The 23,679-nt window shown below is 35.3% G+C and overlaps 1 protein-coding gene across 13 annotated transcripts in view; it reads left to right on the forward strand.

Annotated features, from left to right (window-relative positions):
* Nucleotides 1-23,679, forward strand: part of RHBDD1 (rhomboid domain containing 1) — a 190,811-nt gene that overhangs the window by 80,750 nt on the left and 86,382 nt on the right. The window lies entirely within an intron of this gene.

Consider the following 23,679-nt stretch of genomic DNA (forward strand, 5'->3'; position numbering starts at 1 on the left):
AAGGTTTACAGGAGAGTGCAGAAATAAACAAGTCTTATGCTGGCACAATGTCAGTTCCACTGTATTCTGTATACTGTTACTGAAGCAGGTAATAAGACCAGCTCAGATTCATGGGATAGGGAGATAGTCTCCACCTCTTGGAGGAACAGCAAAGTCACATGCAATCGTTATGGATAGAGGGAGAGGTGGAGAATTGTAGCCATTTTTGTAATCACTGTTTCACATATAGTCAGTGGACTGCCAGTATCACAATCATTCAAAAGCATGCCTTAGCTATGGAATCCTGAAATCTGGGGAAAGGGCCCCAGAGCCTATATTTTTAACAAATTCTCATGGTTATTCCTGTACACACGGGTTTAATCACCACTGGGCTATCCATGAAATATTACAGGACAAGTAGGGCAGGGCAAAACTTCTCAGCATGGACTTCATACAGCCTGTCTCTATCCCCTTCAAGGCTGACTTCAAATAAAGTCAAAAGAGCCAAAGAACACAGCATGATAGGAAAGATTTGGACTTATATTTGGGAGACATCGTCTGATTATTATCTTCTGTTAAGAAAATGTGTATTCTAAAGTAGCAAGCCTTCATAAAGAGTGATGGAAAATCAGAGGGAAAAATTAGGCAGCCCGAGTGAGAATATTTGAATGTGAGACATAGAAATCCTCCCGTGTTAAATGTAGTAAGAGAAAGGAAATGCAAGAAGACAAGCTTACCTTTTGTAGTTTTGTTTCTAAAGGGTTTCTATATGCCCCCATCAGTAATTATACAGGAAGTTAGTACTAGTAGTACAGGTGTCTTTTTTAGGAAGAGAAAGAAAATAATGACTTCCCTCAGTAATTTGGGCTCAGAGACATAAGCATGGAAGATCTGCAGATGAAAGCACCCTCTGATGGCCCTGGTGATTTTGGAGCAATTTTATAGACTTGAATCTAGGTACAAAGGAAGGGCTTGCATTTTGGGAATCAGAAGAAAGTTGGAGTAGATTTTTGAGATGTTTCCTTAATAAAGAATGTATTTATTATTAAGTTAATATAAGTCATTAATATTAATTTTTCCTGTTTAACAATAAATGGTATTGAAATATGTACTAACAGGCAAAAAGAAAAAAAGACACAGGCTACCTTGAGAGACTTCAGAAAGTCATCTGATAGTAGTGTTGATTTTTCATAAATTTAAATCTTATTCTTAAAAAAACTTCTTGTAAAAATAACTCGAGAGTATACTGAACAGAAATAGAAACAACTTAAAATTTTTTGCTACCCTTATTTTAAATTATTTTATATTTTTTCTTCTTAAAACATTTCAGTTAAGAAATGAATAATTTTTACTTAAAAAAAAAGATTTTTACACATCAGATGCTATAAGACTCTCTTGGTGAGAAGAGTATTTCTGGGATTATTTTGAAGCCAAGGGTTTTGTTTCTACCTCTGTCTAACTAGTTGCTTGGTCTGAAAAAATCTAGCTTCTACTTTGTGAGTATGGAGTTACGTTCTAAAACTCCTCACAGTAGAAGATTGCTAGGACTAAATGATCCAGAGTTTGTGCTGAATTACTTTTGCTATCTGACCTTTTATTTTAACAAAATCATAGGTTTTTTTTCTTCCCTTTTTTTCCTTCCTCCTACACATGTATTTTCAGAATTTAAAGCAGTCTCTTCTTTCCATGCATGAAAAATCACAAAAGTATGTAGAACTTGTTTGTCTCTCAAATGGCCACTTAGTACATCTGAAACAGAGTGGCCTTGGTTCGGATTTTGAATTACAGTGAATGAAATATAAAAATAAATAATTTTAAAAAGAAAAATCATAAAAGTTAATAGTTAATTGATGATTTTTGAATATAGGACTTTCTAAACAGAAAAGTAATGAAAAAATTGTGGAAGATAGACCAATGAAAACTTTGACAAAGAATTAATGTAATCAGCATGTAAAGAACTCATGCAATGAAGTAATTAATACTAACTCCTATTAGGAAAATAGAAAATAATTTTAACATATAATCCAAAGACTTATAAGTGACCAGTGTGCATCTAAAAATAATTTGCTGTATATTAGCAAAGAGTTACTTAGTTTGTTCATCTCACTTCATTTATTTTTTTTATTTTTAATTTTTGTGGAAGCATTTGTCCTTTCTTTGTGTTACAAACAATCCAGTTCTACTCTTTTAGTTATTTTTAAATGTACAAAAAAAAATTGTTGACTATAGTCACCCTGTTGTGCTATTAAATACTAGATCTTACTCATTCTAATTATTTTTTGTACCCATTAACCATCTTCATTTCTGCTCATCCTCCACCCCAGCATCTGGTAACCATCTTTTCACTCTCTATCTCCATGAGTTTATTTTAATTTATAGCTCCCACAAATAAATAAGAACATGCAAAATTTGTCTTTCTGTGCCTGGCTTATTTTACTTAACACAGTGACGTCCAGTTCCATCTACATTGTTGCAAATCACAAGATCTCATTTTGTTTAATGGATGAATAGTATTCTATTGTGTATAAGTACTACATTTTCTTTATCCATTCATCCGTTGATGGATACTTAGGTTGCTCCCAAATCTTGGCTACTATGAGTAGTGCTACAGTAAACATGGGAATATAGATATCTCTTTGATATAATTATTTCCTTTCTTTTGGGCATATACCTAGCAGTAGAATTGCTGGATCATATGGTAGCTCTACATTTAGTTTTCTGTGGAACCTCCAAACTGTTCTCCATAGTGGTTGTACGAATTTACATTCACACCAAAAGTGTACAAGGGTTCCCTTTTCTCCATATCCTCGCCAGCATTTGTTATTGCCTGTCTCTTGCATAAAAGCCATTTTAACTGGAGTGAAATGATGTTTCATTGTAGTTTTGATTTGCCATTTCTCTGAGGATCAATGATATTGAGAACCTTTTCATATGCCTTTTTGCCATTTGTATGCCTTCTTTTGGGAAATGTCTATTCAGATCTTTTGCACAGTTTAAAAATTAGATTATTAGGTTTTATCCTATATATAAGCAGCTATTTGAACTCCTTATATATTCTTGTTATTAGCCTCTTGTCAGATGGATAGTTTGCACATATTTTCTCCCATTCTGTGAGTTGTCTCTTCACTTTGTTGATTGTTTCCTTTCCTGTAAAGAAGGCTTTTAACATGGTGTGATCCCATTTGCTGATTTTTGCTTTTTGACCTGTGCTTGTGGAGTATTACTCAATAAATCTTTGCCAATCCAATGTCCTGGAGAGATTCCCCAACACTTTCTTTTAGTAGACTCATAGTTTGAGGTCTTAGATGTAAGTCTTTAATCCATTTCAAATTGATTTTTGTATATGGTGAGAGATAGGGGTCTAGTTTCATTCTTCTGCATATGGATATCCAGTTCCCCCAGGAGTATTTATTGAAGAGACTGTCCTTTCCCCCAGTGTATTCTCTTGGCACCTTTGTTGAAAATGAGATCAACATAAATGTATGGATTTGTTTCTGGGTTCTCTGTTCTCTTCCACTGATCTATGTGTCTGGTTTTATGCCAGTACCATGGTCTTTTGGTTATTATAGCTTTGTAGTATAATTCAAAGTGGGGTTATGTGATCCTTCCAGTTTGCTTCTTTCTGCTCAGGATAGCTTTGGCTATTCTTGGTCTTCTGTGGTTCCATGTAAATATTACAATTACTTTTTCTATTTCTGTGAAGAATGTCGTTGGTATTTTGATAGGGGTTGCATTGAATCTGTAGTTTGCTTTGGGTAGTATGGACATTTTAACAATATTGAGTCTTCCAATCCATGAACACGGAATATCTTTCCACTTTTTGTGTCTGCTTCAATGTTTTCATCAATGTTTTATAGTTTTCATTGTAGAGATCTTTGACTTCTTTGATTAAGTTAATTCCTAGGTATTTTATTTTACTTGTAGCTATTTTAAATATTTGTATTTAAATAAATAAATAAATAAAAACTTGTAAATAAATACTTGTATTTACTTGTAGCTATTTTAAATGGGATTACTTTCTTGGCTTTTCAGATTGTTTGCTGTTAGCATATTGAAATGCTGCTGACTTTTGTATGTTGATTTTGTATCCTGCAACTTTCCTGAATTTATATATCAGTTTTAATAGTTTTTTGGTGGGTTTTTCCAAATATAAGATCCGTACCACCTGCAAACAAAGATAATTTGGCTTCTTCCTTTCCAATTTGGATGCTCTTTATTTATTTGTCTTGGCTGATTGCTCTAGCTAGGACTTCCAGTACTATGTTGAATAACAGTGGTGAAAGTGTGCATCTTTGTTATGTTCCACATCTTAGAGGAAAGGCTTTCTGTTTTTCCCCTTTCAACATGATACTAGCTGTGGGTCTGTCATATGTGACTTTTGTTGTGTTGAGGTGTATTCCTTCTATACTCATTTTTAAGGGTTTTTTGTCATGAAGGAATGTTGAATTTTATCAAGTGCTTTTTCAGCATCAATTGAAATGACCATATGGTTTTGTATCTGTTGATATAGTGTACCACATTGATTGATCTGCTTATGTTAAACCATCCTTGCATCACTGGGATAAATCCCAAATGGTCATAATGAATGATCTTTTTAATATGTTGAATTCAATTTGCTATTATCTTTGCATCAATGTTCATCAGGGATATTGGCTTGTAGTTTTCTTTGATATCTTTGTCTGGTATTGGTATCAGGATAATACTGGCCTCATAGAATTAGTGTGGAAGTATTCCCTCTGCCTCTATTTTTCAAAATAGTTTGTGTTGGATTGGCATTCATTCCTTTTTAAATGTTTGGTAAAATTTAGCAGTGAAGCCATTGGGTCCAGGGTTTTTCTTTGCTGGGAAACTTTTTATTATGGCACCAATCTCATTACTTTTTATTGGTTTGTTTAGGTTTTGGGTTTCTTCATGGTTTAATCTTGGTAAGTTGTGTGTGTCTAGGAATTTATTCATTTCTTCTAGGTTTTCCAATTTATTGGCATACAGTTGCTCATAGTAGCCTTTAACAATCCTTTGAATTTCTGTAGAATAGGTTTTAATGTCTACTTTTAATCTCATTTTTATTTGGGTTTTCTCTCTTTTTTCTTAGCCTGACTAAAGGTGTGTTGATTTTGTTTATGTTTTCCAAAGAACAACTTTTTGTCATGAATCTTTTGTATTGTTTTTTTGTTTCATTTAGTTCTACTCTTTATTACTTCTTTTCTTCTACTGTTTTTTCGTTTTGTTAGCTCTTGCTTTTCCAGTGGTTTAAGATGAATCATTATGTTATTTGAAGTTTTTCTACCTTTTAGATACAGGCGCCTATTGCTATAAACTTCCCTCAGTGCTGCTTTCACTGTATCCCATAGGTTTCAGAATGTTGTGTTTGTATTATCATTGCTTCAAGAAATTTTTGAATTTTCTTCTTAATTTCCTCATTAACCCACTGGTCATTTAGGAACATATTGTTCAATTTCCATGTATTTGTATAGTTTCCAAAATTCCTCTTTTTAGTGATTTCTAATCTTATTCCATTGTGGTCAGAGATGATACTTGATATAATTTCAGTTTTTCTCAAATTTTTAAAAGACTTTTTTGTGGCCTAACATATAGTCTATCCTTGAGAATGATTCATGTACTGAGGAAAAGAATGTGTGTTCTGCAGCTGTTGGATGAAATGTTCTGTAAATATCTATTAGGTCCATTTAGTCTATAGTGCAGATTAAGTGTTATGTTTCTTTGTTGAGCATCTTTCTGGAACACTTTTCCATTGCTAAAAGTGGGGTGTTGAAGTCTGCAGCTATTATTGTATTGGGATCGATCGATCTCTTAAGCTCTAATAATATTTGCTTTATATATCTGGGTGCTCCCGTGTTAGATACATATATATTTATAATTAATATATCCTCTTACTGAATTGACTGACCCCTTTATCATAATATAATTACCTTCTTTGTCTCTGTTTATAGTTTTTATCTTCGAATCTGTTTTGTCTGATATAAGCATAGCTACTCCTGTTCTTTACTGGTTTCCACTGGAATGAAGTATCTTTTTCCATTTCTATGTATTTTCTTTCTTTTTTTTTTTTTTTTTTTTGAGACGGAATCTCACTCTGTCGCCCAAGCTGGAGTGCAGTGGTGTGATCTTGGCTCACTGTAAGTTCCACCTCCCGGGTTCACCCCATTCTCCTGCCTCAGCCTCCTGAGTAGCTGGGACTACAGGTGCCTGCCACCACGCTCGGCTAATTTTTTGTATTTTTAGTAGAGACGGGGTTTCACTGTGTTAGCCAGGATGGTCTTGATCTCCTGACCTTGTGATCCGCCCTCCTCGGCCTCCCAAAGGGCTGGGATTACAGGTGAGAGCCACTGTGCCCAGCCTCTATATGTATTTTCATTCTCTATAGGTGAAATGTGTTTCTTGTAGGCAACAGATCATTGGACCTTATATTCATTCTATTCTGTGTCATTTAGTCTTTTTTCATTTAATGCTATTATTGTTTAGTAAGGATTTACTCCTACCATTTTGTTATTTGTTTTCTGGCTGTTTTGTGGTCTTCCCTTTCCTCTTCCCTTCCTTCCTGCCTTCCTTTTAGTGAGTGATGTTCTCTGGAGGTATGTTTTAATTTCTTGCTTTTTATTTTTTTGTGTATCTGTTGTATATTTTTTGATTTCTGATTACCATGAGGCTTGAAATTAATATGACCTTTTTTTAAACTGATAACAACTTAACACTGATTGCATAAACAAACAAGCAAGCAAGCAAGCAAAGAGAAAATGAATAAAAACTCTACACTTTAACTTTGTCCCCCTGGTTTTTAGCTTTTGTTTCTACTTATATTTTGTTATACTGTTTATGTTTGAAAAATTGTTGTAGTTATTATTTTTGATTGGTTCATCTTATAGTCTTTCTACTCAAGATATGAATAGTTTACACACCACAATTACAGTGTGTCCTTTTATTCTGTTTTTCTGTGTGCTTACTATTACCAGTGAGTTTTGTACCTTCAGATGATTTTTTATTGCTCATTAACATCCTTTTCTTTCAGATTGAAGAACTCCCTTTAGCATTTCTTGTAGGACATGTCTGGCATTGATGAAATCTCTCAGCTTTTCTTGGGAAATTTTTTATTTTGCCTTCACGTTTGAAGGATATTTTCGCTGAATATACTATTATAGGATAAATTTTTTTTTTCCCCTTGAGCACTTTAAATATATCATGCCATTCTCTCCTTGCCTGTAAGGTTTCCACTGAAGTCCGCTGTCAGAACTACTGGAACTCCACTGTATGTTATTTGTTTCTTTTCTCTTGCTGTTTTTAGTATCCTTTCTTTTTCCTTGACCTTTGGGAGTTTGATTATTAAATGTCTTGAGGTAGTCTTATTTGGGTCAAATCTGTTTGATATTCTGTAACTGTCTTGTACTTGAATATTGACATCTTTCTCTAGGTTTGGAAAGTTCTGTTATTATCCTTTTGAATAAACTTTCTACTTCTATCCCTCTCTCTCTCCATCCTCTTTAAGGCTGGTAACACTTTGATTTGCACTTTTAGGGCTATTTTCTAGATATTGAAGGTGTGCTTCATTCCTTTTGTCTCCTCTCACTGTGTGTTTTCAAATATCCTGTCTTCAGGGTCATTAATTCTTTCTTCTGCTTGGTCAATTGTGATGCATTCTTCAGTATGTCAATTACATTTTTCAACTCCAGAATTTCTTCTTGATTTGTTTTAATTATTTCAATCTCTTTGCCAAATTTGTCTAATGGGAATCTCTCCCTTCAGGGAAGTGGGGTCCCCTCTGGCCCAGGTCAGGTCCAGAAATGCTTTCCAAGAGCCAAGGCCTGGAATCAGGTACCCCAAGAGCCTGCTTGATGCTCTACCCTGCTGTGGCCAAGCTGGTACCTAAGCTGCAAGACAAAGTTCCCTTTACTTTCCTCACTTCTTTCCTTAAGCAGAAGGAGTCTCTCCCCAAAGCCACCATATTGGGAATGTGCTTGGGTCACACCTGAAGCCAGCATGTCTCTGAGTCTCACCCAGATACCGTGTGGTAAGTACTGCCTGTTTACCACAGTGGCCTATTCAGGTCCCTAGAGCCCTTTAGTCAGCAGGTGATGAATCCTGCTAGGATTGAGTCTTTCTCTTCAAGGCAGAAGGTTTTCTTCTGGCCAGGGTGTGTCTAGAAATGATGTCTGGTAACTAGAGCCTGGTATAGGGGCCTCAGGACTCTGCTCGGTACCCTATCCTACTGTGGCTGAGCTGGTATCCAAGTCGCAAAACAAATTTGTCTTTACTTTTCCATTTTTTCTCCTCAAGCACTGGGAAATAGTCTCTTCCAGAGCTGCGAGTTGCAGTGCCTAAGGTTGGGAGAGGGGTAACACAAGCACTGACTTGGCTGTCCCGGCAGATGTCTCACTGGAAGGCATGTCCCCCAAGTCCACTGGCTCTGAGCCCAGCACAGCACCAGAGCTTACCCAAGAATTGCAGCCCTTGTGACTCAGACTACCTTTCAAGTTTATTTAGGACCCCAGAGCACTTTTGCCCATGGTGTCAGGACCTGATGGAACTCAGATTCTGACCATTGGGATGGGCAATTCCCCTCTGGCCTAGGCAGGTCTAAATGCTCACTCCCTGGGTGCTGGCTAAGTTCTGCCCAGTTTTGCTTTCTGGCAGTGCTGAGTTCCAATGGGATGTCCACAATCACTGTGCTCTCCCTCCCCCAAGTACACAGATTGTCTGTCTATGCTACCAGGGGATGGATGAGGAGTGGCATTGGCAATTCAAGACTATCTTTCCTTCTCCCTTCAGTGCCTCTTTCAGTGTTGTGAAGTTAAAACCAGGTACTGTGATCACTCACGTGATCTTTGGTTCTTATGAAGGTGATTTTATCTGCAGATAGTTCTTCAGTTTGGTGTTCCTCTGGGAAGGATGATCTGTAAAGCTTTCTATTTGGCCGTCTTGCTCCACCTCCCTCCATCTCACCACATTTAATGTTGGTAGTGATAACAGACATTTCTATATGCTGCTGATATGAATGCAAATTGGTATAACCTTTCTGGAAAACACATTGGAAATGTATAATCAAGAGGCTTACCTTCAGTGATTCCTTGACTAGGAATCTAGCCTGAGGAAATAATAGAGAGATGGTCCAATATTTGTTTTTAAGTTACTTATTCCCTAATTAAATTTAATAACAAAAACTTAAATACATTGAAATTTGCACAACAATGTGTGCAAGGGTTAAATCAGTTATGGTTTCATTGTAAAATGGAAATATTAGGCATCTATTAAAAATAACATTTTTGAAAAATTTAGTGGCATGAAAATATGATTACAACATAATTGCTGAATGAAAAAAAGTAAGGCACAAAATAGTATGTACCATATGGCCAGAAATTTATAAAATAAGCCAACTCAAACCAAATATTTTTCCTTAGGAAAAAAAAATGAAAACGGCCTTTGACAAATGTCTTCTTGATTCTTACACTTAGACAATTACAATGGTTTCAAAGGAAAATAAAATTCAAATTAATATAAATTTTTATAAAGCTGCTTCCTTTGCCATTGTCAGTTACTGTATAAGGCACTTCAAGAGTCTTTTTAGACCTGTTTCCTTGAAACTAGTTTCGTGTGCTGTTCAAAACATTCATTCAAAATAAAATTCTGTGGTCAAATAAGCTTGGGAAATATGTAATTAATTGGTTTCTTAATTGCAGAGCTAATTAGAATCATAAGTAGCATACCAGTGTCATTGTGGATATTCAAGGAGGTATGGTTTGCAGTATTTCCCAAATTTATTTGAATGTAGAGTTTGTGTGTTTGTGTGTATGTGTTTCAGAGGGGAAAGGGAAGAGGAGGAGAGGGAGGGAGGATAGAAGAGAGAAACTAGAATTGTTTGGGCTGAACCCTCTGACAGGTTGGAGACATCCTGTTACTTTGCCTCTAAATCCTTCAATGTGTATCTTTTAAAAAATAAGGGCCATTGGCCAGGTGCAGTGGCTCACGCCTGTAATCCCAGCACTTTGGGAGGCCGAGGCGGGTGGATCATGATGTCAGGAGATCGAGACCATCCTGGCTAACACAGTGAAACCCCGTCTCTACTAAGTAAATAAAAAAATAAAAAAAAATAAGGGCCATTGTGCTACTTATCTACAACATCATGGCCACATCAAAGAAAATTAGCAGGAATCCCCTAGTAACACCTACCATTTAGTCCAAATATGAAATTTTCTAATTTTCTCAAAGAGTATATTTTATAGTCAGGTTTTCAAGGTTCTGATGTTGCATTTGATTATTTCTTTTTAATATAAAAACCATACCATGCTGTTTTTATGATTTAATTTTTCAGGACACAAGTCTCATTGAATGGTAGGTGTCTTATTATTTCTTCATGGTGTATTTAAATAGTTAGTTCTCTGTATTTCTGTATATATTGGCACTTACATTTGAGGACTTGATTAATTGGATTTGGGTTACACATTTTTAGCAAGAAAATGTCATAGGTAACGCTGTGTTCTTCAGATTGCATCAGGTCAGGAGATACACTGTGTCAAGCCATCCCACTAATACCTGGTTACTAGTTTCAGAAAGTGACTGACAAATCTCTCTGTTGCAAAGGTACATTTTTCCCTTTGCTGTTTGCAAGTTCCACATGAAGTGCTACTGTGTCACCATATGAATATCCTGTTTCCTAAAAATTACTTGAAAGCCTTTCAAGTAATGGTTTTTGTAGTCTTTGGTGATTTTTTTTACAAGGTTAAATATTAGTCTTGTATTATGCACTTCTGTATAAAAACTGATCACCTATCAGTTATTTCTTTGGGTTCCTTGTTAATATTTTTATTTCTTCAAAATTTATAGTGAAATTTACTCCTCGTGGTGTACACTTATGTGAGCTTTGACAGAAGTATAGAGTGGTTTATCATAACAATCTAGATACAGCACAGTTGTATCACTCCAGAAAATTACCCATCACTCTCCCTTTGTAGTCAACCTCCTCTGACCCTTGATCCTCAACAAGCACTGTTCTCCATCTCCTTAACTTTGCTTTTTCCAGCATGTCATATAAATGAAATCACACAGTATTTAGCTTTGAGGGGTCGTACTTCTTTCCCTGAGCAAAGTTTATTTGTTATTCATCTCTTTCTATTAACTATATTGATAATTTTTTTTCTTTTATGGTTGAATTATACTCTAGTGTATAGATATACCAGAAGTTTTTTTTTTGTTTTTTTGTTTTTTTGTTTTAATCCTTTCACCAGTTGAAGGATATTTGGGTTGATTCCAGGTTTGACATTTATGAATAAAGCTGCTATAAAAATTTACATACCGGAATTTGTGTAAATATAAGTTTTCATGTCACCTAGGTAAGCACATAGGAGTAGGGTTTCTGGATTATATATGGTAAATTTATGTTTAACTTTATAAGAATCTGCCTGTTTTCCTAAGTGTTTGTACCAGTTTTCGTTCCTGCCGGCAGTATATGAGAGTTCCAGTTGCTCTCAGTTCTCCCAGCATTTGGTATTTTCAGTTGTTTTTATCTTAGCCATTCAAATAGGTGTGAGGTTGTAGTTTTTATTTATGTTTCTCTAATGACTAATGATGTTTCTGTTTATCGGCTACCTATATATCTTCTTTGCTGAAGTTTCTGTTCCATTATTTTGTCTACTTTTAATTGGATTGTTTGTTTTCTTATCATTGAGTTTAGGGAATTCTTTATATATTCTGAATAAAAGCGCTTCATAAGATAGGTGATTTGCAAATATTTTCCCTGAGTCTGTGGCTTTTTTCCCCCATTCTCTTAAAAGTATCTTTTGTGGCACAAAAGTTTATAATTTTGATGAAACACAATTTATCAATGTGTCAAGCATTTAGTGTTGTATCTAAGAATCTTTTGACGTAACCCAAGACCATGATTTTCTGCTACATTTTCTTTTAGGAGTTCCATGGTCTTAAAATTTACATTTAGATATATAGCCCATTTTGAGTTAGTTTTTATATAAGATGTGAGGTATGAACCAAAGTTCGTTTTTTGCTTGTGGACTTCCAAATATTTCAGCACCATTTGTAAAAATGACTATCAGTTCTCCAATGAATTGCCTTTGTACTTTTTTCAAATAACAATTGAATATGTTTACATCAGTCTATTTCTGAAAATGTAAAAAACTTGAAATCATATCAGATATCTTCTCAGACCATTGCAGAGTAAAACTAGAAATCAGTTCTAAAAGGAATCCACAAAACCATATAAATACATGGAAATTAAGCAAATCTGCTCCTTTATGATTTTTGGGTTAACAATGATATCAAGATGGAAATTAAATAATTCTTCAAGATAAATGATAATAGTGACACAAGATATCAAAACCTCTGGGATACAGCAAAAGCAGTGCTAAGAGGAAACTTTATAGGGCTAAATGCCTATATCAGAAAGTCTGAAAGATCACAAATTGACAATTTAATGTCACACCTCAAGGAAGTAGAGAAATGAGAACCAACTAAACCTAAAGCTAGAAGAAAAAAAGAAATAACAAAGATCAGAGCAGAATTAACAGAAATTGCAACAACAACAACAACAAAAAAGATCATGAAACAGAAAGTTGGCTCTTTGAAAAGATAAACAAAATCCTAGACTGTTAGCTATCTTAACCATGAAAAGAAGAGAGAAGATTCAAATAAGCTGAATTAGAAATGAAAATGGAGACATTACAACCATCACCACAGAAATGCAAAGGACCATTTGAGATTACTGTGAACACCTCTATGCATACAAACTAGAAAATCTAGAGGAAATAGATAAATCCCTGGAAATATACAACCCTCCTAGCTTTAATCAGCAAGAAATAGAAATCCTGAACAGACCAATAACAACCAGTGAGATTGAATCCATAATTTTTAAAATTGCCAACAAAAAAAAACCCGGTGCCAGACAGAGTCACAGCCAAATTCTACCAGACATTCAAAGAATTGGTACCAGTCCTACTGAAACTATTCCAAAAGACTGAGAAAGAGGGAATCGTCCCTAATTCATTCTATGAAGCCGGTATCACCGTGACACCAAAGCCACAAAAGGACATAACAAAAGAAGAAAAATACAGACAAATATCTCTGATGAACGTAGATGCAAAAACTCTCAACAAAATGCTAGCAAACTGAATCCAACAGCACATCCAAACAATAATTTACCATGAACAAATGAGTGTCATCCCAGGGTAGCAGGAATGGTTCAACATTCACAAGTCAATAAATGTGATTCATCACACAAACAGAATTAAAAACAAAAACCATATGATCATCTCAATAGATGCATAAAAAGCATTTGCTAAAGTCCAGCATCCATTTATGATAAAAAATGTCAACAAACTAGGAATCAAAGGAATATACCTCAACAAAATAAAAGCTATCTGTGACAGACTTACAGCCAACATCGTACTGAATGGGAGAAAAGGTGAAAAGAATTCCCTCTAAGAACTGGAACAAGATAAGGATGCCTGCTTTCACCACTCTATTTAACACATTACTGGAAGTCCTAGCTAGAGCAGTCAGGCAAGAAAAAGAAAGGACGTTCAAATTAGAGAGAGTCAAAATGTCTCTGTTTGCTGATGATATGATTGTATGCTTAGAAAACCCAAAAGACGACTCCAAAAGACTTCCTAGATTTTATAAATGAATTCAGTAAAGTCTCAGGTTATAAAACTAATGTATACAAATCAGTAGCAGTGCTACACACCAACAGCCACTAAGCTGAGAATCAAATCAAAAACTCAACCCCTTTTATGATAGCTGCAAACAAATAAAACAAAAAACAAAATAAAACAAAAAACTGGGAATAAACTTAACAAAGGAGGTCTCTACAAGGAAAACCATAAAATACTGCTCAAATAAATTATAGATGATACAAACAAACAAATGTATGTCCCATATTCAGGTATTGGAAGAATCAGTATCATGAAAATGACCATAATGCGTAAAGCAATCTGCATATTCAATGCAATTCCTATCAAGATACTAACACTGTTTTTCACAGAAATGCAAAAAAAAAAACCCAAAAATTCATATGGAACCAAAAAAGAGCCTGAATGGCCAAAGCAGTCCGAAGCACAAAGAACAATCCGGAGGCATCACATTACCTGACTTCAAATTACACTACAAGGATGTAGTAACTAAAACAGCATGGTACTAATATAAAAGTCAATACAAAGACCAATGGAACAGAATAGAGAACCCAGAAATAAAGCCAAATACTTAAAACCAGCTGATCTTCAACAAAACTTAAACATTAATTGAGGAATGGACACCCTATTCAATAAATGGTGCTGGGAAAACTTAGCCACGTGCAGAAGATGAAACTATCCCTATTTCTCACCATATAAAAATTAAAATGAATTAGAGACTTAAATCTTAAGACCTGAAACCATAAAAATTCTAGAAGAAAACCTAGGAAAAACTTTTCTGGACATTGGCCTAGGCAAAGAATTTATGACTAAGACCCCAAAAGCAAATGCAACAAAAACAAAAATAAATAAATGGGAGCCAGTTAAATTAAGTTTCTTCATGGCAAAAGAAATAATTATCAGAGTAAACATACAACCCACAGAATGGGAGGAAATATTTGCAAATTATGTATCTGACAAAGGACTAATATCCAGAATCTACAATGAATTCGAACAAATCAACAAGAAAAAAAAATAAGCCTGTCAAAAACTGGGCAAATGACATGAATAGACATTCCTCAAAATAATACATACAAATGACCAAGAAACATATGAAAAAAATGCTTAACATCACTAATCATCAGGGAAGTGCAAATTCAAACCACAATATGAGATACTACCTTACCCCAACTGGAGTGGCCATTACTAAAAAGTCAAAAAGCAATAGATATTAGTGTGAATGTGGGGAAAAGGGAATGCTTATACACTGATGGTAGGAATGTAAATTAGTTACCTCTATGGAAAACAGTACGGAGATTATTCAAAGAACTAAATGTAGATCTTCCATTTGATTCAGCAATCCCACTACTGATTATCTACTCAAAGGAAAAGTCATTATATCAAAAGAAGTCATTATGCACACCTGCATGCATATGTTTATTGCAGCATAGTTAACAGTTGCAAAGATACGGAAACAACTTAAGTGTCCATCAACCAATGAGTAAAGAAAATGTGATATATATACACCATGGAATACTACTCAGCCATAAAAAAGAATGAAATAATGTCTTTTGCAGCAACTTAGATGGGGCTGCTGGAGGCCAATATTCTAAGTATTAATAACTCAGGAATAGAAAACCAAATACCATATGTTCTCACTTATAAGTGGGAGCTAAACTATGAGTATGCAAAGACATACAGAGTGGTTTAACAGACTTTTGAGACTCAGAAGGGGAAAGGGTGAGAAAGGGGTGAGAGATTAAAAAGCCTACATATTGGATACAATGTACACTACTTGGGTGATGAGTGCACTAAAATCTCAGACTTCACCACTATACAATTCATCCATGTAACTAAAAATTACTTGTACCCCTAAAGCTATTGAAATAAAAAAAAATTGATAATCTATTTCTGGACTTTCTGCATTTTTTTCATTGATCTGTGTGGAAATCTGTCCTTCACCAATACTAAATGATTTGATTTCTTTTGCTGTATAATCAATCCTGGAATCAGATAGCATGGATCCTCTTAGTTCTTTTCAAAAATTACTTTGGGTATTCTAGATCTTTTGCCTTTCTGCATGAATTTCAGAAGAAGCTTGTTGATATCTACTGAAAAAAAAATCCTAAGATTTTGACTTTATAGATCAGTTTGGGAAAAATTAACATCTTAACAACAATGAGTTTTTCAATCCATGAATATGGTATATTTCTCCATGTACTTGGGTCTTCTTTGATTTCTTTGACCAGTGTTTTATAGTTTCGAACATGCAGATCCTCCATATGTTTTCTTAGATTTATACCTAAGTATTTTATGTTTTTTTGTAGGATGAGGTTTGCTATTTTAAAAATATTTTCTCTATCTGTTGAGACGATTATATACTTTTTCTTTTTTATTAGCATACTATATTACTTTGATTTTCAAAGCCAAAGCGGGTTTGCATTCCCAGGATAAATCTCACCTAGTTGTGCTGTATTACACTTCATCCTGGTAAAAATGCCATGTGCACCTGAAAAGAATGTGTATTCTGCTATTGTTGGATAGAATGTTCTATTTAAATGTTATTTAGATGAACTTAGCTGATAGTATTTTCTAGGTCTTCTGTATCCCTACTGATTGTCTCCTTGTTTTAATGAATTCTGTGAGTATTTTGAATTACATGTGATAATTATGAGTAATACTGAATACCTATTGTTGCAATAGTTACTCTGGACACATCAAAGACTTCAAATTCCTTTACCATCACCTTATTTTAAGGATGGGCATGATTTACCAGAGGGTTTTTCTCGGTACCTGCTTGAACTTCAGTTTCAGGTCCTCGTTTTGTGCTGTGACTCGGATAGGTTCTCCTTCCACTCCCTTGTCCCTCTCCCGGTAGTATAGTGCAATTACTTGTTGCTCTGTGCTTTGTAGTCTGGTGGTGAGAGGCAAGTTATGGGTATGTCCTGATTAAGCCTTAGTCTTAAGCAGTTACTGTGCTCCTGGGTTTGGCAGTATGGCTTTCTCAGTGTTCTTGCCCCTCCCCCGGATTTAGAGGGTATGTTTTGTTTTTCTTCCTTTTCCCTTCTTAAAGTTGCCATATGTTTTCACTAGCTCCCCAAGGGAAATGGTGGTTCTACTAGTCCATTCTCACACTGCTATGAAGAAATACCTGAGACAGAGTAATTTATAAAGAAAAGAGGTTTAATTGACTCACAGTTCCACATTGCTGGGGAGGCCTCAAGAAGCTTACAATCATGGTGGAAGGCAAATGAGAAGCAGGCACCTTCTTCGCAGGGTGGCAGGACAGAGTAAGTGCAAGCAGGGGAAATGCCAGAGGCTTATAAAACCATCAGATCTCATGAGACCTCACTCACTATCACGAGAACAGCATGGAAGAAACCGCCCCTGTGATCTAATTACCTCCGCCTGGGGATTATGAGGATTACAATTCAAGATGAGATTTGGGTGGGGGCACATCCAAACCCTCTCAGTGGTTTTTGCTCTTCTTTCAGGCATTTAAGGCATTATTCCATAGGGTATCTAGGGGAGAAGGATCTGGGCAGCCTTTCATACATTTCCTGGAGTGGGTGCTGTTCTTTTCCCACAGGACTGTACCATAGTGACAAAGGATGCTTTCTCTGGACTCTCCCCAGTCTCTCTTGTGAGACCAGATGAGGTTCTGAGAAAACCTGAAAGTGGGTGTGAATTTCTTTATATCATAGCCCTCCAGGGATTCTGGATTCCCTTGCTTGCTTACAGTCAGCCTTTACCAATCTTCTTACAATTTGGCCGAAATTTTTTCACTGGTGTCCAGCAGAGACTGTCCTAGGTGAGGAAGTGCTCATGTGTCATTTTAGATTTATATTTGTTTAGTTGGCTGATCTACTACCTCAGGTCTTTGATGAGTTCAAGAAAAGTTATTAGGTAGTCTCTTTGAGCCTACTCTGGCTTGGGAGGCTGCCCAATTAAAAAAAAACAAATTAAGTTAATTTAAGGATTATGTAGCATTTATGTTTTTTATAAGGATGAAAGTGATGCCCTTTCCAGCTTTCTATATCCCAAGAGGAAGCTAGGAGCATTCCTTATTCTTCACTGGGGTTTGAGTTATCATTTCTTGCATACTATTTACCAATTTTGTTTTCTTACATAAAGAGGATTTTTCCATCATGAAATAGATAGAAACTATAGTTTCTTTTTAAAAGTCTGGGTAAATCTCTCTTGGATTCCAAGGTTTTAGACTAAGGAGTTAATGTAATAGTTACCAATAATACTGAGTTTTGAAAAGACCCACTAACAAGCTCATTTGGTAGAAAGAATGCCAGTACCCCAGAGAAACATCCAGTACTATTTATAGTCACGCATTACATAATGTTTCGCTCAGCAACAGACCACATATGTGACAGTGGTCCCATAACATTATAAAACTATATTTTTATTATACCTTTTCTATGTTTAGATACACAAATACTTACCATTGCATTACACTTGCTTATGGTATTCACCACAGAAACATGCTATAGAGGTTTGTAGCCTAGGAGCAATAGGCTATACCATATAGCCTACATGTGTAGTAGGCTATGCCATGTAGGTTTGTGTAACTACACTTTATAATGACTGCACAATGACAAAATTGCCTAATGACACATTTTTTCAGAACATATCCCTGTGGTTAAGTGATGCATGACTGTCCTCTCAAACTTTTCTTTAGTTAAATAAATTGTAAGGGTACATTGAAAAATCAAGGTAGCTAGCAACTTTTAACCTCAGAATTTGCTATTATCGTATTTCATAGTAGTACCTGGCCATAATTACAAGTCCTAAAGATCATGCCAGGAATAATAATGCCTAAGTTGCCTTTGTAGAAGAAATATTGAAATTTATATTATTTCAAGGGGCTTGAACATTTACTACTACTAACAAAAATCTTGTCTTGTTCTGTTGGCAGTCTCAGCTTTTATAAATGAATCCAAGAGGCAGCTGATACCACAGTAATAGAAAAATTTTGGAAAGGAGCCATGTTTTTCTTTGAGTCAAAAGGCAGATGCCAACTAGGAACATTAGCTCATTGCATTTTTTTTATCCCCCAACCCCACATCCCTCCATGCATAATTTGTGCCTTTTTCTTTTCTTTTTTTTTTTAAATAGCCTGCCACCAGGTTAAGTTGGTGCTGGGTACAAAGCTCTGTCCTTTTCAATTTCTATCTGCCAGCGTGCAGCATGGGTACTGGTTGAAGCCGGAAATCCTTACTGACATGTGGAGTAACTTGTGCTTCTTTTCTTAGATTCTTCTGAAAGGCAAATGGCCACAATCACACTTTGGCTGTCGTGTGAAAAAATCAAGCAGAATTGTCACCCCCAGCTCTGCACTACACAGTTGAGGTTGCTAGGTAGCATATATGAAACTATGGTGGGATATACTACAAAAGTCTTGGCTTGAGAATGAAACTGATTGCTGCTTTGTTTCTTAGTCTCTAGATGTAAAAACTGGGAAAGCCATATTAGAAAAAATATTTAGATTTCAAATTAATATGTAGTGCTTTGTTAACAGAGCATTTAATGATCCCTTTGAATCCTGTTTATGAGCAATCATATATTCATAGGGACCAATTGAGATACGCTTTAAGTTAAAAAGGGGAGATAATTTATTTAATTAAGTTGTACATTTTTCTTTTTTCTGATGCAACATCAAGGTATGTAAAAGTAACATTTATTTGTCTTACTGTATGGCAATTTTTGTAAAAAATTGGATAAATTATGTTGATGTTCTTTTCATCTTTGTTGGTGTGTTACAAAGAAAAAACGATGGGAATTTCAGTGACCTGAGTTTCATTCCTAGCGTAACCATTAACTAACTTTATTTGTGCTGTGAGTCACTGAATCTGATCAGATCTCAGTTTTATTTTTATTTTTTTATAATGAAGGAATCGAATTGGTTATGCTTCAGAGTCTCTTCCAGTTCCATGATTCTGAGGAGAACATAGCTAAAAAGAGATGGGAGTTTTGGGAGATGTCAGGAATGTGAGTTTTTGACATACAGGTCTCAGGGCTTACAGATGAAAGATCTCTGAAAGATAAATTCAAACAGCTATACAAAGCAGATCTAACTTGATAAACACATGTATTAGATGGTAGTACCTTATTCAGTTGCATGATTATATGAGCCTTTATTGGCCCAGTGCAGGCATAATGCAATTGGCAATTTTTAATGTATGCAAATTTTCACTGCTGCCTTGCTTGGCATAGCAGAAACATTATAGCCAGGACAGAGATGTACGACTAATTCTGTGTGACCACTTAACTTCTTTTTTTAAAAAAGTAATTTGGTGCGTTCTCCCCCAGGAAAACTTTCTATGTAATAAAAAAGTACCATCTGCCAGATTGTCTAAAAGCAATTTCAATGCAAAACAACACTTGCTTTAGATTACTGATTCTTACTTGCTGCTGTGTGTATTGAAGGTTTTCATTTCAGTGAATAAAAGTTTGATATTTGAGAATGTATCTAGATGTGAAATTTTACAACAGATTGTGCTTATATCTAGATTGTGGTTATATCTACATTTACAGTGCTATAAAATTGTACTTATATCTTAGATTGTGCTTATATCTACCTATACTTTTTCAAATCTATGAAATTAGGTTCAATAATTTAAAATATTAACTGAAGCCCAGCCATTGCTTTAAAAAAGAGAGAGACAGATACATGGAATTTAAATGTTTGGGAAACTGACCTTAATAGTTATCTGTGAATTAATTTATATGTAATCTTTTCTCTGCCACCTACCCCCATAATAATCATTTATTGAAAGGCATTATTTGGATGCTGATAAGAAGATTTAACAATAAAAGCATAAAGAAAACTGTAATGAATTAATTCTACCCATATCCCCCACAACTGATGGAGACTACGTTTTGGGCTACCAAATCTTAATGATTTCAGAAATATTTCTTTGCACACTCATGATGTTGCTCAGTACCGTCATTCATTCTGCTACTCAACAGAACCTTATTTGAGCCCTTCATATGTGTCAGCATTTTAGGCGGTTAAGTACTGTAGGCTATAGAAATGAATAAATCTTGTTCATTACTATCAAGGTAAAAATATTCTTCTTTCTGCCAAACGACAAGCGATTTAAATGACCTATTTCAGTTAAGCTAAGCAATATATTAGATTTAGGAAAGAGATATAGTAACTTTTGACTTCAAGTGAGGTCATTGCTTTACTTATCAATATGTGACATTCTCTACTTCAGCAACCATGATTCCCTAAGTTATGAAAGAATTTACAGAAAACGAAGTTGATTATAATACAATGATTTAGATACTCAAGTTATTCATATAATTTTTAGTCTCAGAAGTTTTTGATGTGTATATTCTGTATTTAATGAGATCACATATAATTGAAGAAAACTTACTTTCTAGGCCTGATTCACAAACTCTTGTGATTTTTATAAAAATGTATTAATTTGGAAAAGATACGCCAGACAGTACTTTACAATAGCAATCAATCTTATGTTCTCATTCAACAAAACTTGAGGGTGTGAACAAGTTTTTATACTATGTATCTGTACTAAAAAATAAAATAGTACCCGCTTTTTGAGCTGCAGACACTAGACTCAATAGTTGATATTTTCAGTGAACAAAATTTTGTTCTCTTTTCATTTGAGCCTTTCTAATTCCTTTCTTTTTTTAACTTTTATTGTAAGTTCAGGGGTACATGTGCAGGAAATGCAGGTTTGTTAAATATGTAAACGTGTGTCATGGAGGTTTGTTGTACAGATTATTTTACCACCCAGGTATTAAGCCTATAATCCACTAGTTATTTTTCCTGGTCCTCTTCTTCCTCTTGCCCTCCACCCTCCAATAGGCACCACTGTGCATTATTCATCTCCATGTGTCCATGTGTTCTCATCATTTATCTGTCACTTATAAGTGAGAACATGCGGTATTAAGTTTTCTATTCCTGCGTTAGTTTGCTAAGGATAATGGCCTCCAGCTTCACTCATGTCCTTGCACAAGACATCATTTCGGTTTTTTTCTGGCTGCATAGTATTACATGGTGTATATGTACCACATTTTCTTTATCCAGTCTATCATTGATGGGCATTTGGGTTGATACCATGTCTTTCCTATTGTGAATAGTGCTGCAGTGAACATACACGTGCATGTGTTTTTATAATAGGACAACTTATATTCCTATGGTTGTATACCCAGTAATGGGATTGCTGGGTTGAATGGTATTTCCGTTTCTAGGTCTTTGAGGAATCACCTCAGTGTCTTCCACAATGGCTGAACTAATTTACATTCCCACCAACAGTGTAAAAGCATTCCTTTTTCTCCACAATCTCGCCAGCAGCTGTTATTTTTTTACTTTTTAGTAATAGCCATTCTGACTGATGTGAGATGGTATCTCGTGGTTTTGATTTGCATTTATCTAATGATCAGTGATGTTGAGGTTTTTTTCATAGATTTTTCACCACATGTATGTCTTCTTTCGAAAAGTGTCTTTTCATGTCCTTTGCCCACTTTTTAATGGGGTTGTTTTTTTCTTGTAAATTTGTTTAAGTTCCTTATAGATGCTGGATATTAGACCTTTATCAGATGCATAGTTTATAAAAATTTTCTTCCCTTTCGTAGTTGGTTCACTTTGTTGATAGTTTCTTTTGCTGTGCAGAATCAGAAATGATAAGGGGGATATTGCCACTGACCCCACAGAAGTACAAACAATAATCAGAGAATATTATAAATACCTCTATGCAAGTAAATTGGAAAATCTAGGAGAAATGGATAAATTCATGTGCATACACCCTTCCAAGATTGAAGCAGGAAGAAATTGAATCCCTGAAGAGACCAATAACAAGTTCTAAAATTGAAGCAGTAATAAATAGCCTACCAACCACAAAAAGCCCAGGACCAGACGGATTCACAGCTGAATTCTATCAGAGGTACAAAGAAGACCTGGTACCATTCCTGTTGAAACTATTACAAAAAAATGAAAGAAAAAAAAAAAACGGACTCCTTGCTAACTCATTCTATGAGTCCAGCATCATCCTGATACCAAAACCTGGCAGAGATACAACAAAAAAGGAAAATTTTAGGCCAATATCTTTGATGAACATCAATGCAAAAATCCTCAACAAAATACTGGCAAACCAAATCCAGCAGCACATCAAAAAGCTTATCCATCAGGATCAAGTAGGCTTCATCTCTGGCTGCAAGGCTGGTTCAACATTTGCAAATCAATAAACATAATTCATCACACAAACAGAACTAAAGACAAAAATCACTTGATTATCTCAATAGATGCAGAAAAGGCTTTCAATAAAATTCAACATCCTTCATGTTAAAAACTGTCAATAAACTAGGTATTGAAGAAACATACCTCCAAATAATAAGAGCCATATATTACAGACCCACAGCCAATATCATACTGAATGGGCAAAAGCTGGAAGCATTCACTTTGAAAACTGGCACAAGACAAGGAAGCCCTCTCTCACCACTCCTATTCAACATAGTATTGGAAGTTCTGGCCAGAGCAATCGAACAAGAGAAAGAAATAAAAGGTATTTAGGAAGAGAGGAAGTCAAACTATCTTTGTTTGCAGATGACATGATCCTATATCCAGAAAACTCCGTCGTCTCAGCCCAAAAGCTTCTTAAGCTGATAAGCAACTTCAGCAAAGTCTCAGGATACAAAATCAATGTACACAAATTGCTAGCATTCCTATACACCAACAACAGACAAGCTGAGAGCCAAATCACGAATGAACTCCCATTCACAGTTGCTACAGATGCCGAGGAGTACAGCTAACAAGGGAAGTGAAGGACCTCCACAGGGAGAACCAGAAACCATTGCTCAAATAAATCAGAGAGGACACAAACAAATGGAAAAGCATTCCATGCTCATGGATAGGAAGAATCAATATCATGAAAATGGTCACACTTCCCAAAGCAATTTATAGATTCAATGCTATTCCCATTAAACTACCATTGACATTTCTCACAGAACTAGAAAAAAATTACTTTAAAATTCATATGGAGCCAAAAAAGAGCCCAAATAGCCAAGGCAATCCTAAGCAAAAAGAACAAGGCTGGTG

Source organism: Gorilla gorilla, chromosome 11 (assembly GCF_029281585.2).
Source record: "Gorilla gorilla gorilla isolate KB3781 chromosome 11, NHGRI_mGorGor1-v2.1_pri, whole genome shotgun sequence".
Classification (NCBI taxonomy): Eukaryota; Metazoa; Chordata; class Mammalia; order Primates; family Hominidae; genus Gorilla; species Gorilla gorilla.